The sequence below is a fragment of the Poecilia reticulata genome, chromosome 20, assembly GCF_904066995.2.
Source record: "Poecilia reticulata chromosome 20, P_reticulata-male-v2, whole genome shotgun sequence".
NCBI classification, from domain to species: Eukaryota; Metazoa; Chordata; class Actinopteri; order Cyprinodontiformes; family Poeciliidae; genus Poecilia; species Poecilia reticulata.
Window position 1 is genome coordinate 11,456,164 of NC_088849.1, and position 10,062 is coordinate 11,466,225.

The 10,062-nt window shown below is 42.6% G+C and overlaps 1 protein-coding gene and 1 long non-coding RNA gene across 4 annotated transcripts in view; one reads left to right on the top strand and one right to left on the bottom strand.

The window, feature by feature from the left end:
* LOC103456523 (uncharacterized) overlaps positions 1 to 3,588 on the bottom strand; it is a 33,395-nt gene extending 29,807 nt beyond the window's left edge. The window contains exon 1 of the long non-coding RNA XR_532269.3: positions 3,035 to 3,588. This is a non-coding gene — a long non-coding RNA (uncharacterized LOC103456523). The remainder of the gene's footprint in view (positions 1 to 3,034) is intronic.
* The window catches only part of zfhx4 (zinc finger homeobox 4), a 100,868-nt gene that overhangs the window by 1,035 nt on the left and 89,771 nt on the right, over positions 1 to 10,062 (top strand). Inside the window, exon 1 of one of the 3 annotated variants that reach the window (XM_081601977.1) lies at positions 8,443 to 9,027. The exons of 1 other annotated variant lie outside the window; for it this stretch is intronic. The gene's annotated coding sequence lies outside the window, so the exon portion shown is untranslated. Of the gene's footprint in view, positions 1 to 8,442; positions 9,028 to 10,062 lie in introns of those variants that run through there. One more of the 3 variants, XM_008396124.3, reaches the window with a different exon arrangement.

Consider the following 10,062-nt stretch of genomic DNA (forward strand, 5'->3'; position numbering starts at 1 on the left):
TGTCTCTGTGACTTCCCTCTGCTCAGAGGTATTTTGGCAACTGAGGTTTGCAAGTTGTGTGTGCGCACATGCGTGCGTGAGCTTGCGCGCGTGTTTGCGTGTGTGTGTGCGTGCGTGTGTGTGTGTATGTGCTGGCTCACAGATATGTGTGTTTTCCGGATGGGAGTACAACTCCTAGGACATTTAATCTATGGGGGAATTTCACGCTAGTTACAGCTTGTCATCAAACGTTTGTAGAGTAAAATACAGCGGCAATCTTTTACCGTAGGATATTTGGGACAAATTCACTCAGACCTCTTGAGTTTTCCGCTGCCCTCTAGACAGATTACAATGTGTCTGCGTGAGAGCAGGCTGAAGGAAGAGGAAGATATTCCTGCCAAAGTTTTGTTTCCGTTTTGATGCTTTTCAACGGAGACGTGATTTAAGGTTGGAAGACAAAGTTTAGGATCAAGCTTTACTTTTAATGTTTTGGGAAGAAAAAAAAAAACTCTGAATCCAAAGCTTTAGGAAGGACTGGCCTCATATATCTGCAGTCATATGTGTTCACTTAGTAAGCCACAGCTGCTAGTGCCATTAGAATGATTTCCTGTGTGCATACGTCTTTTTATCTGTCCCTTCAACACACACATGCATCTAAAGGCTCAGTCCAAATTGAGTTTAGCAGGACACATATTTTACAGCCGTCTGAGTCACTCTGATGTTCAGGTGCTTCACTGTAAAATGTGACCGGGGTTGTCTTGTAACACATATCACAGCCTGAAAAAAAAATCTTATATATATTCTTTCCTTCAGCATTTTTTTTAACTGACAAAGGAAGTCAAAGAATGAGGTTTAAAAGACAGAAAAAAGAAAGTAGGTTAATAGCTTATCTAGGTTTCAATATTAAAAGCTTTTAGTGTTTAAGCTGGCAGGAGGGAATAAAAAAAAAAAAAAACAAAGGACACATTTGTTTAATAGAATAATCCTTCTTTGTTTTTAAGACGACTCCAAAGCTTTCATATTTGAGCCTTAATGTTTCGACAAGCTGTTCAATCAGTTGTTTTTTGAGGACATTGCAAATGGCAGGCTGTCTCAGAAATACGTTCCCTTGTTTTACCTGACCCACTTTTTTTTGTGTGTGTGTGTGTGTTTGCGTGCGCATGTGTGTGTGTTGCAGGTCCCTCTTTGCTCAGAAAGTTGTAAATATAATCTCAGACACATGTTACTCCGGCTGATTTTTTCTTTTTTTTTTCATACTCGTGTCAGCTGTGATTATCATAACTTCTGCCAAGACAGAAGAGTGCTCTTTCGAGTTTGGCCCCCATACATGCTTACTTGCTTGCTTTCACACACACATGCACGCGCACACACACAAATGTATATATTCCAACCATTGGGTAAACCTTAACTCAGCTGCCATTTCCAATGAGTCCACAATGATTATTTGATGCAGTGATTTATCTTGAATGCAGCTTGAAAGCAAACTGAACCGGGAAAAGATGAGAAAGCTGACTGACAAGCTCCGAAACAAAATCTTTCTCCCAGACTATCTCCCGGAAAGCTGTTCCAGGCAACGTATTATTACATGCTGGCCTCCAAGAGCACATTTTAACACTCCCTGGCCTCAAACTTTTAATGTCACCCTGTCTGTGTCTCAGAATGCAGCCATGTAAAATGCAGCTGTGACCATTGTACTCCTCGCCGAAACTGTTTCATTTACATTCATTTTGTGCATGGGAACGGAGGTTTCCTATTCCATCATGAGCCGAACTCTGTGCAAAACGAATTTCTCGCCTACCCAGGAGAGCAAGCAGAATAAGGATTCGGAACACACCCATCAGACAATGGAAGAGGTGGGGGTCTCACTTTTTTTTTTTTCATATTCTCCACACCTCCCTGACCCTGCTTTCCCTTAACATGCCCCAGTAGAAGAGGGAGAGGGGGGAAGAGAGAAGTGCACTGGCAACAGAGGGTGAGAGTGTAGGGAACTGCAGACATGCAAAAAAAAAGAAAAGAAAAAGTCAGATAAAAGTAGTTAAAAGAAAGAGAAACAACAAGATGGTAGCTGACCAAATGCTCGGCGACAGATCGCGAGAGGAAGACGGATGCAGTGAGGGATGGAACGAGGGGGAGAGAAGATGAGAATATATATGCGGTGGCCAGTGTTGTGAGACAAGGCAGGTTGCTGTCACTTTAAAAATGACTGTAATAAAAGTGACCGTCGGAAGATGGATCTGGTGATTTTGGCTTGCTAATCAGTCATCTGTGAAGAGGACCACAGCCCAGATTCAACGGCCGCCTGACACTTCCTGATTGATGCCTGTGCCCGATTAAAAAAAAAAAGAAAAAAAGGAAAGGATGAAAGAAAGGCCCATTAACTGCACTCCCAATAAACTGTTGAAAAGTTAAAAAATATACATCCTCTTTTCCTCCATTTTGTGTTGTTGGTTTCTATTCTGTGTCTTCTTTTTTTTTCTTCTCTGTTCTTGTTTTTCCAAGATATTCTGTTCCTCTCGCTTATAACTGCTGGCATAGTGGGAGGAGATGTTAATCAGCAGGGCCTAGTTTTGCATCCTGGATGTCGCTATTGTACTTTGAGTGCAGCCCTCAGATCAGATCCAGGAGGCCTAAGCACACCAATCAGCTCTGGAACTTGTTTTTTTTTTTTTTTGTTTGTTTGTTTTTGGGGGTTTTTTCGTCTCGTTAAATATGCAAATGAGAATTTCACAACACGAGAGATGACTCGGCATGTATGACCACGTACGTTTTCTTATTTTTGCGACATGACATGCGAAGGAAAAAAATAAATAAAAAATAAATAATAGCCCCACAGTTGAATCTCGTATCTTCTCATCTCGCCACCACTAGACACATACACAAACACACACATACACAAACACACACACACAAATACACTCGCACAGAAAGATTGCCTGCAATAATAATAACCCCACAGACGACAGCTTCAGCCCCCTCCTTCCAATCCTCACCTTACCCCCCTCCCTCCTCCCATCACCACACCACGATATACAATCAAACAAAGCCTCACTCTTACCTTGCGCATGACCAATCCTTCCATCTCTCCCCCCTTTTTTTTTTTTTCTTTTTTTTTTTACCTCCACCATTATCACTATGCATGCTCTTCCCTCTCTGTAAACCAAACCACACCTAGCAGTAGCAACACCTTGCACTGTCCCGACTGTCCCACAGCCTACAGCATGGCACTCACACCCCCACCAAATGCAGCCCTGGTCTGCCGTTTTTCCCATCTATCCCTTTTTCTCTGCCCCAGTCTCTACACCCCCCCCCACACACACACACACACACACATCGTCACTCTCTCTCTCTCCCTCTCTCTCACTCTTCTCTTTTCTCCTTTCCTCTCCCTCTGTCTTTTCCCTCTCCCCTCGCTCCTGGCTGGTGCTGGTGAAATATCAGGGCAAACGGATTCCAGCTTTTTTCTCTGGCTCAGAGGGGTTGTTCTGTGCGATTTGGCCCTGGGGTGCATTTCAGCGCTTCTGATGTGAGAGACACAGAGAGAGAAAGAGAGAGAGAAGGTATTGGAGGGGAAGAAAAAGGAAGTGCGAGTGCGTGTGTCTGTGTGTGTGTGTGTTTGTGTCTGTGCGTGTGTGCTCACGATGGAGAGAAAAAAGAAAGGGATATATAGAGAGAGGAAGGGTTTATCCTTTCATACTGACGGAGGGGGGGTAGGGGGGGCAGTCGGCAGTGTTAAAATGACAAGCCTTTGACCGGCGCTGAACCGCCAACCAAAGGTTTGCCTGTTGTTGATGGTTAGCAGAGGCCTTGAGGTGATCTCCATACATAATCAGGACAATCCACCTCCATCACAGGTGTGCCGCCATCTTGGAATCTCTGAGTCAGTGGGGCTTGAGCGAAGTGCCCCAGTGCTGGTTTTCAAATACGAGTGATGCATAAACATTGCAGGACTTTTAAGCAGTTACATCATGCTCACCTGTCAAGTATTTGCATGATCTAGAATACACATGTATGTTTTAGGATTGACCGTCTTCTCTAATTACACTGGAAAATGTGCAAAATTTGCACAACAAATTCGTGGGGATATTTAAGATTTATATTAGTATTTATGTATCTATTTCATTTTATTGTATTTTATTCTTTACATTTGTTGTGTCTGGATTTGTTTTTAGGCCAGACACTTATTTTCTATTAGAGCTGTGACATTTTTTTTTTCTTTTGTTTTTTTTCTGGGGTATTTCTACCACAGATTATGCTTTACGCCGTCATACATCCATGCGCATGAACATTTAGCACAATATGGTGTGTGTGTGTGTGTGTGTATGTTTCATAATCTCACATCTCACTGTAGGGCGTCCTAAAAGGACTTGTCATTCTCAGCTCAGTCTGATTGTGAATTAAATGTATTTTTAGGCACCTTTTTTTCATCCCTTTGTGAACTCGGTCACAATTGAGGTCAAGCCACAAATACACACATACACACACACACTCACACATCTACACACACACGCACACGCACACACGCATACACACGCATACACACACACTTTTCTCAGAAAAAAAGGACACATAGCTTTCAGAACAAATCACTGTTGAACTACCCTGTGTAGAACGTTTCTGACATTTTGTTTGGGAGAAGCAGCATTTAATTGAAGGGAGGAGCGATATGGATGGCAGTTATGCAACCGAGGGAAAATGTCTACATTTCAACCCAAATTGAAAACATAACAGAGTTTGTGTTTGTGTGGCTGGGTGTGTGTGTGTGTGCGCACAATTTCAACATGATGCCATTTCTTTTCATGTTTTATTGAGGATATGTTTAGGTTCAGGGATTGAAAACTTTCCAAAGCCAGATATTTCAGTTAATTATTCAAATACTGTCTTTGAAAAATTGGGGAATGATGCTGCTTTTTGTTTTTATTTCATAGTTGCTTCTTTCTTTTTTTTTTATAAATTTGTATTTTTAATTAATAATTTAATAATATTATTTATTAAAAATCACAAACCATGCATATATGTCAATGTCACTTATTCATCTGCGAAATAGACATTTTTTTGTTAGGTAAATTGCTGTGCTGCTCGTGTTTTTAAAAGCAAATTGAATAGTTTGCTCCTTTTGCGGACAACTGGTTATTGTCATCTAACTCAGTAAGGTTAGAGGTCAGAATTGCCAGAGCACAGGAGAGTCTGAAGAACAGCCTTTTGCTCACAGGCACTTGGGTGACCACAGAAATGTGCTGCTTGAACTCGGGTCACCCGGTTTAATGATGTTACTGAGAGGGGAGACTGAAGAGCCCTCGTACGCACCCTTCTAATGCAGCGATGAAGCCAACGAGCATTTTTCAGGGTCACTGTACTTCACAAAAAAAAAAAAAAACAAAGCAAAAAAATACTAACAAAAAGAGACGCCTCCCTTTTGTCTCTTTATTGTCTTTCTTTATGTCACATTTTCCTTTAAGCGTTAACAATTTGTTTGGGCCGCGCATCCCTATGATCCACGCGCATTTCCGCATTGGTCATTGCGCCACAGGATGATTTGGGCGGCTCCCCTAATGATGATGGCGTCCAGGCAGGAGTCTGACTCTACAACCTCACAGCTGAAAGCCACTGTTCTATGTGAAATTTATTTATTTTTTATGTTCCTGCAACACAAAATGAAGAGTGTTGAAACAAATAATTTAGTCAGTAATTTTGTAAATTTGCATTTATAAATTAAATCTAATAATTGCCATATTTTAGGGCATGCATTTTAAATATAGCTACATTTCGTTGCCTCAGTTTTATTTTTTATTTTTTTGCTATTCTTAATTTTTAGAGATTGAACCATTTCCAAAAAGGGGAAAAAAAGAGGGTGGGGGGGAGGCTATATTATTCCCCACGTTTCAACTACATCACTCAAGTTCTTGACCAAAAAATAAAAAGAATTTAAAAAAAAAAAAAACGACATAAGGGCGTTTTTACCCGAGGTGTCGAGATGTCAATTTGTTGCCATGGAGCTGGCTTCTCGGTGCTGACCGGGTTATTTGCCGTGTTGGGACGGCCGACTGAGTGTCAGAGGAAATCCAAGGCAAGAGAGGGGTTTGGTGGAGTGGTGGTGGGGAAGAGGTGGGTGCGGGGGGGCGGATCGTTGGATGATGGGCTAGAAAGGTGGAGGGGTGACGGTCCCCAGGAGAGCAAAGAGCAGTGGTGGGAGTGGCGTGGGGAGGCTGCTGGAGGTCTAAAAAGGACCTCTCGAACCACTAAATTGACACGTTCAGGCCACTATGTTGACATAAAGAGAGAGGACTTTAATAAGCCATAGGAAGACTTACAGTAACAGAGATCTCACGTCCATTAGGCCATCAAATGCAGGCCTTCAGAACTGAACATAGGCTATTCTTTTATTGGAAAATTATTATTATTATTATTATTATTATTATTATTATTATTATTATTATTATTATTATTACATATTATTTAGTTTATTTCTTTCGATTTTTTTTCTTTGTTTTTTTTTCTTTTGTTTTTTAAGAAGGAAACGTTATAGGGCAATACATCAGCTTCAAAAACATAAATCTACGTGAATCTGATTAGCAATGAATAAAATTCGCCTTTATAAGTGGCCTTAACCAAATCTGTGTCGGGACATCATGACACGGCCGTTTCAGGGGTCTTTTTTTTATTTTATTCCTTTGTCCATATATGGAAGGCATTCACTGGACGCGTGTCTATTAAATAGAGTTCAACAATGAGAAACATCGGAGGACCAAAGGGGCAAGTGGGAGGAGGGCAGCAAGGCGAGGTGAGACTGAATGGGAAGCGTGCGCTGTGTTAGAAGCGTGTGTGCGCGCCCGCGCGCGCGCGCGTTTGTGCTCGGTTAGTGTGGATTTCCTCTCGTGTGAGCCACCCGAAATGTGGGGCGACCAACTCTGCCATGTCATCCTTCTCCTCCTCTCTTGTTTCTCCTTCTTCCCGCTTCTCCTTCCATACTTGCTCTTCCTCAGAGGCAGCGGTAGTAGCAGCAGCTGTATCACGGCCAACTTTGCCCCCGCCTGCGTCTCTGGAAAGAGTTTACAGTCGGGGTTGGGGTGGGGGGAGGGGGTGCACGGTTTGCTCTTATCAAATAAACACAGTGGCACCAGCAGACCCACCTCCCCGCACCTTCACCCCTCTTCCTCTGTCTTCTAATCTCAAGAGCCCCTCCGCAGCCCCAAACCCCCCAACCCCTCCACACACACACTCACCCCTCTCCTCCTCCTTATGGCTGCACCCCACCTTCTCTCCCACTCGAGAGCCCCAGCAGCTGTGGTCCCATGTAAATTTTACATCATTGCCACCTCCTTTTTACCCCCCTCTCTCCCTGTCGTGATCCGCGCCACCAACATCCCAGCCCTCCCATATCATGTTGCATATTAATGTACAGTTTATGCAACAGCTCATCTGACGGTGCGCACCGGCTGTCATGTCCGTGCCTTTGGCTGGACTGAATTTGCATACGTGATTACAGCGCCTGAAGTGGCTGATTTGTTCCTCGCGCAGGTTATGTGATGTCGAAATGTGATATTCGGTGAGCAGGCGGAAGATGGGCACAGGGGGGGCGGAGGCGGGTGAGGTGGGATTTCCCCTTGACCCTTGAAATGCGACTTAATCCCGCGTGGCCCCGTTTGATTAGGGCATTTTTCTAATTGTCGTCATCAGGGGGTTGCGCTATCGCGGTGCATCTGGAAGCACTTTGACATCCAGGTCCTATAAAGGGGTTCAAGAACCTCTTTAAAAAAAAGAAAAAAGAAAAAAAAGCCATGCGTGGTGGAGGGGGGTCAGCGAGCAAAAGCAATTGCTTAATTTGATCGTGTTTTCATTAATGCAGAATTATTCCAATTAGCGAACATATGTCTGAACACAGCTTTCACTTGTAGCACCCGCAGCTTTACAAAGCAGTTCTGAATCAATAACAACAAAAAAACCCATATTGGGCATCCCGGGGTCAAAATCCAATTAAATCAGACCCCGTTTCCTCTACGATGGGTTCATTTTGGGGGCCCTTGATGTGAAAATGTTAGAGGGATCCTGCTCTTGGACTGATGTAAAGGTCTACTTTGAGAGTATTTGTTTTTAAGCTCCCCCCCCCACCCCCTCCTCTCTTTCTCGCTCTCTCTCTCTCTTTCTCTCTCTCTCTCACTCCCCGTCTCTCCCTCCCTCTCTCTCTCTCTCTCTCTCTCTCTCTCTCTCTCTCTCTCTCTTTAAAAGGGAGCGGAAGAGTGGGCTGATACCGGTCTCATGTTGCGTATGGATTTTCGTTTATATAATCGATCGAAATGACCCAATACATTGATTTTGGGTTCAGTGTTTTACAAACAAGCGTTTATGGATCTCGATTTTATGTTAGGGGATGATTCCAGTGTGACACCGACAAGCAAAAAGAGAGAGAGAAAGAGAAAGAGAGGGAGAGAGAGAGTCAGGGGGTGGGGTGGGGGGGGGGGGTTGTTGATTTCTAAATAAATGACCTGAATACAAACAAATAAATATCTATTGTTTCGTTTATGAAGAGAATCTAAGATGTGACTCGGGAGGGGAGGGGAGTGAAAAAGAAGAAAGGGGAAACAGGGAAAAAAGACAATATTGTGCTGCCTTTCTCCTTAATCAAATAAAGTGGTGTAAAAAACACACACGCACACACACACGCGCGCGCGCGCAGACACACAAAAGCATTTCCTTCCCTCTGAATTTCTCCTTGAATTATATGCCATCACTAGTGTGTGTGATTGCGGAATATTAAATTAAAGTGGGATAAGTCCGCACCGAGGCGGGCTGCGTCCAATCCGCAACTCATTTCCCCTGTTGTAGCACCGCATCACTGCGCTCCTCTCTTTTCAATGACAATGTGCCAAATCTGGGCATTTTGAAAACACTTTCCATATGCTATTATCGGATCGCTACTGAGCAAGAGAAAGACAGGAAAAAAGAAGGAAAACGGAATGCTTTATACCAAAGGTACCAAAGAGTCTACAGTTTTATATTGCTTTTTTTCCACTTTATGCTTTTTTGGGGGAATTTAAAAAAAAAAAAAAAAAGGTAAGAAGAGGTACATTTTGGAAGTTCTTTTTTTTCTCTCTCTCTTTTTTTTATATGAACGTTTCTGTATATTTTCTTTTTTTGGCGCACCGCTGCTGGGTGGCTTTAAGATTCACTTTGAAAATATGGAGACACTTTATGTTTGAGCTTCATTTGTTTTCATGGTTTTTCTCACTTTTTCGAGTTTCGTTGCTGAAAAAGTCAAAGGTTGAAAGTCACTTATCTCTGGAGTGTCCCGTCTGTAGAAATGAAGTCTACGTTCGGTAATTTTTATCGGTTTTTTTATAATTATTATTATTATTACTCATTTTGAATGAAATTGTTTTAGAAGAGCGTGCTTTGAAAATTATACATTTTGTCTTTGATTTGGGGAAGTTCTGCCAGTTTCTTTATTCATTTGGCTTAAAGGACAGTGTGGAGGGGAAAACCGTAATTTTGTGCTTTTTGGGTGGATTTGGTGTGTCTGGTGTGTGTCAGAGTTGCACATAACTTCTTGTCTGCTTTATGGGCCTTTATAATTTGACGCTTCCTTTTGCATGTGCTCTACCTGGAGGATCTGTGGGGCAGGCTGTGGGTCAGATCTGGTGTTTTTGTGTCTGTGTGTGTGTTTTTTTTTTTTTGTTGTTTTTTTGGGTGAAGCAGAGGGGTCAGCTCTGCAACCCCATGAGGGCGCCGACGCATAGGACTAAAAGAAGGTGGAAACCTGACTTTGATTTCGGAGGGAAAAAAAAGAAGAAAAGATCTCCAGGTGTTTGTATGCGAATGCAAAAAGAAAATGACAGCATGATTACTTTTATGATTTTTGTTTTTTGTTTTTTGTTTTAATCAGCCTGAGCATCAATGGAGTTTTCTAGTCTGATCTCAGAGAACATATTGGTAGATTGACAATAGTTCCATCCCGTGGCATCTCCCAGTGTGTCAAACCAATATGGTAATGTCTCCGGACGATTCAAAGGTATTGATCTCCTGATGTGACAGAAGATCACTGAAGGTGTTCAGGGCTACCTTTTAAAAAGCAGTTTACAAAACAGACAA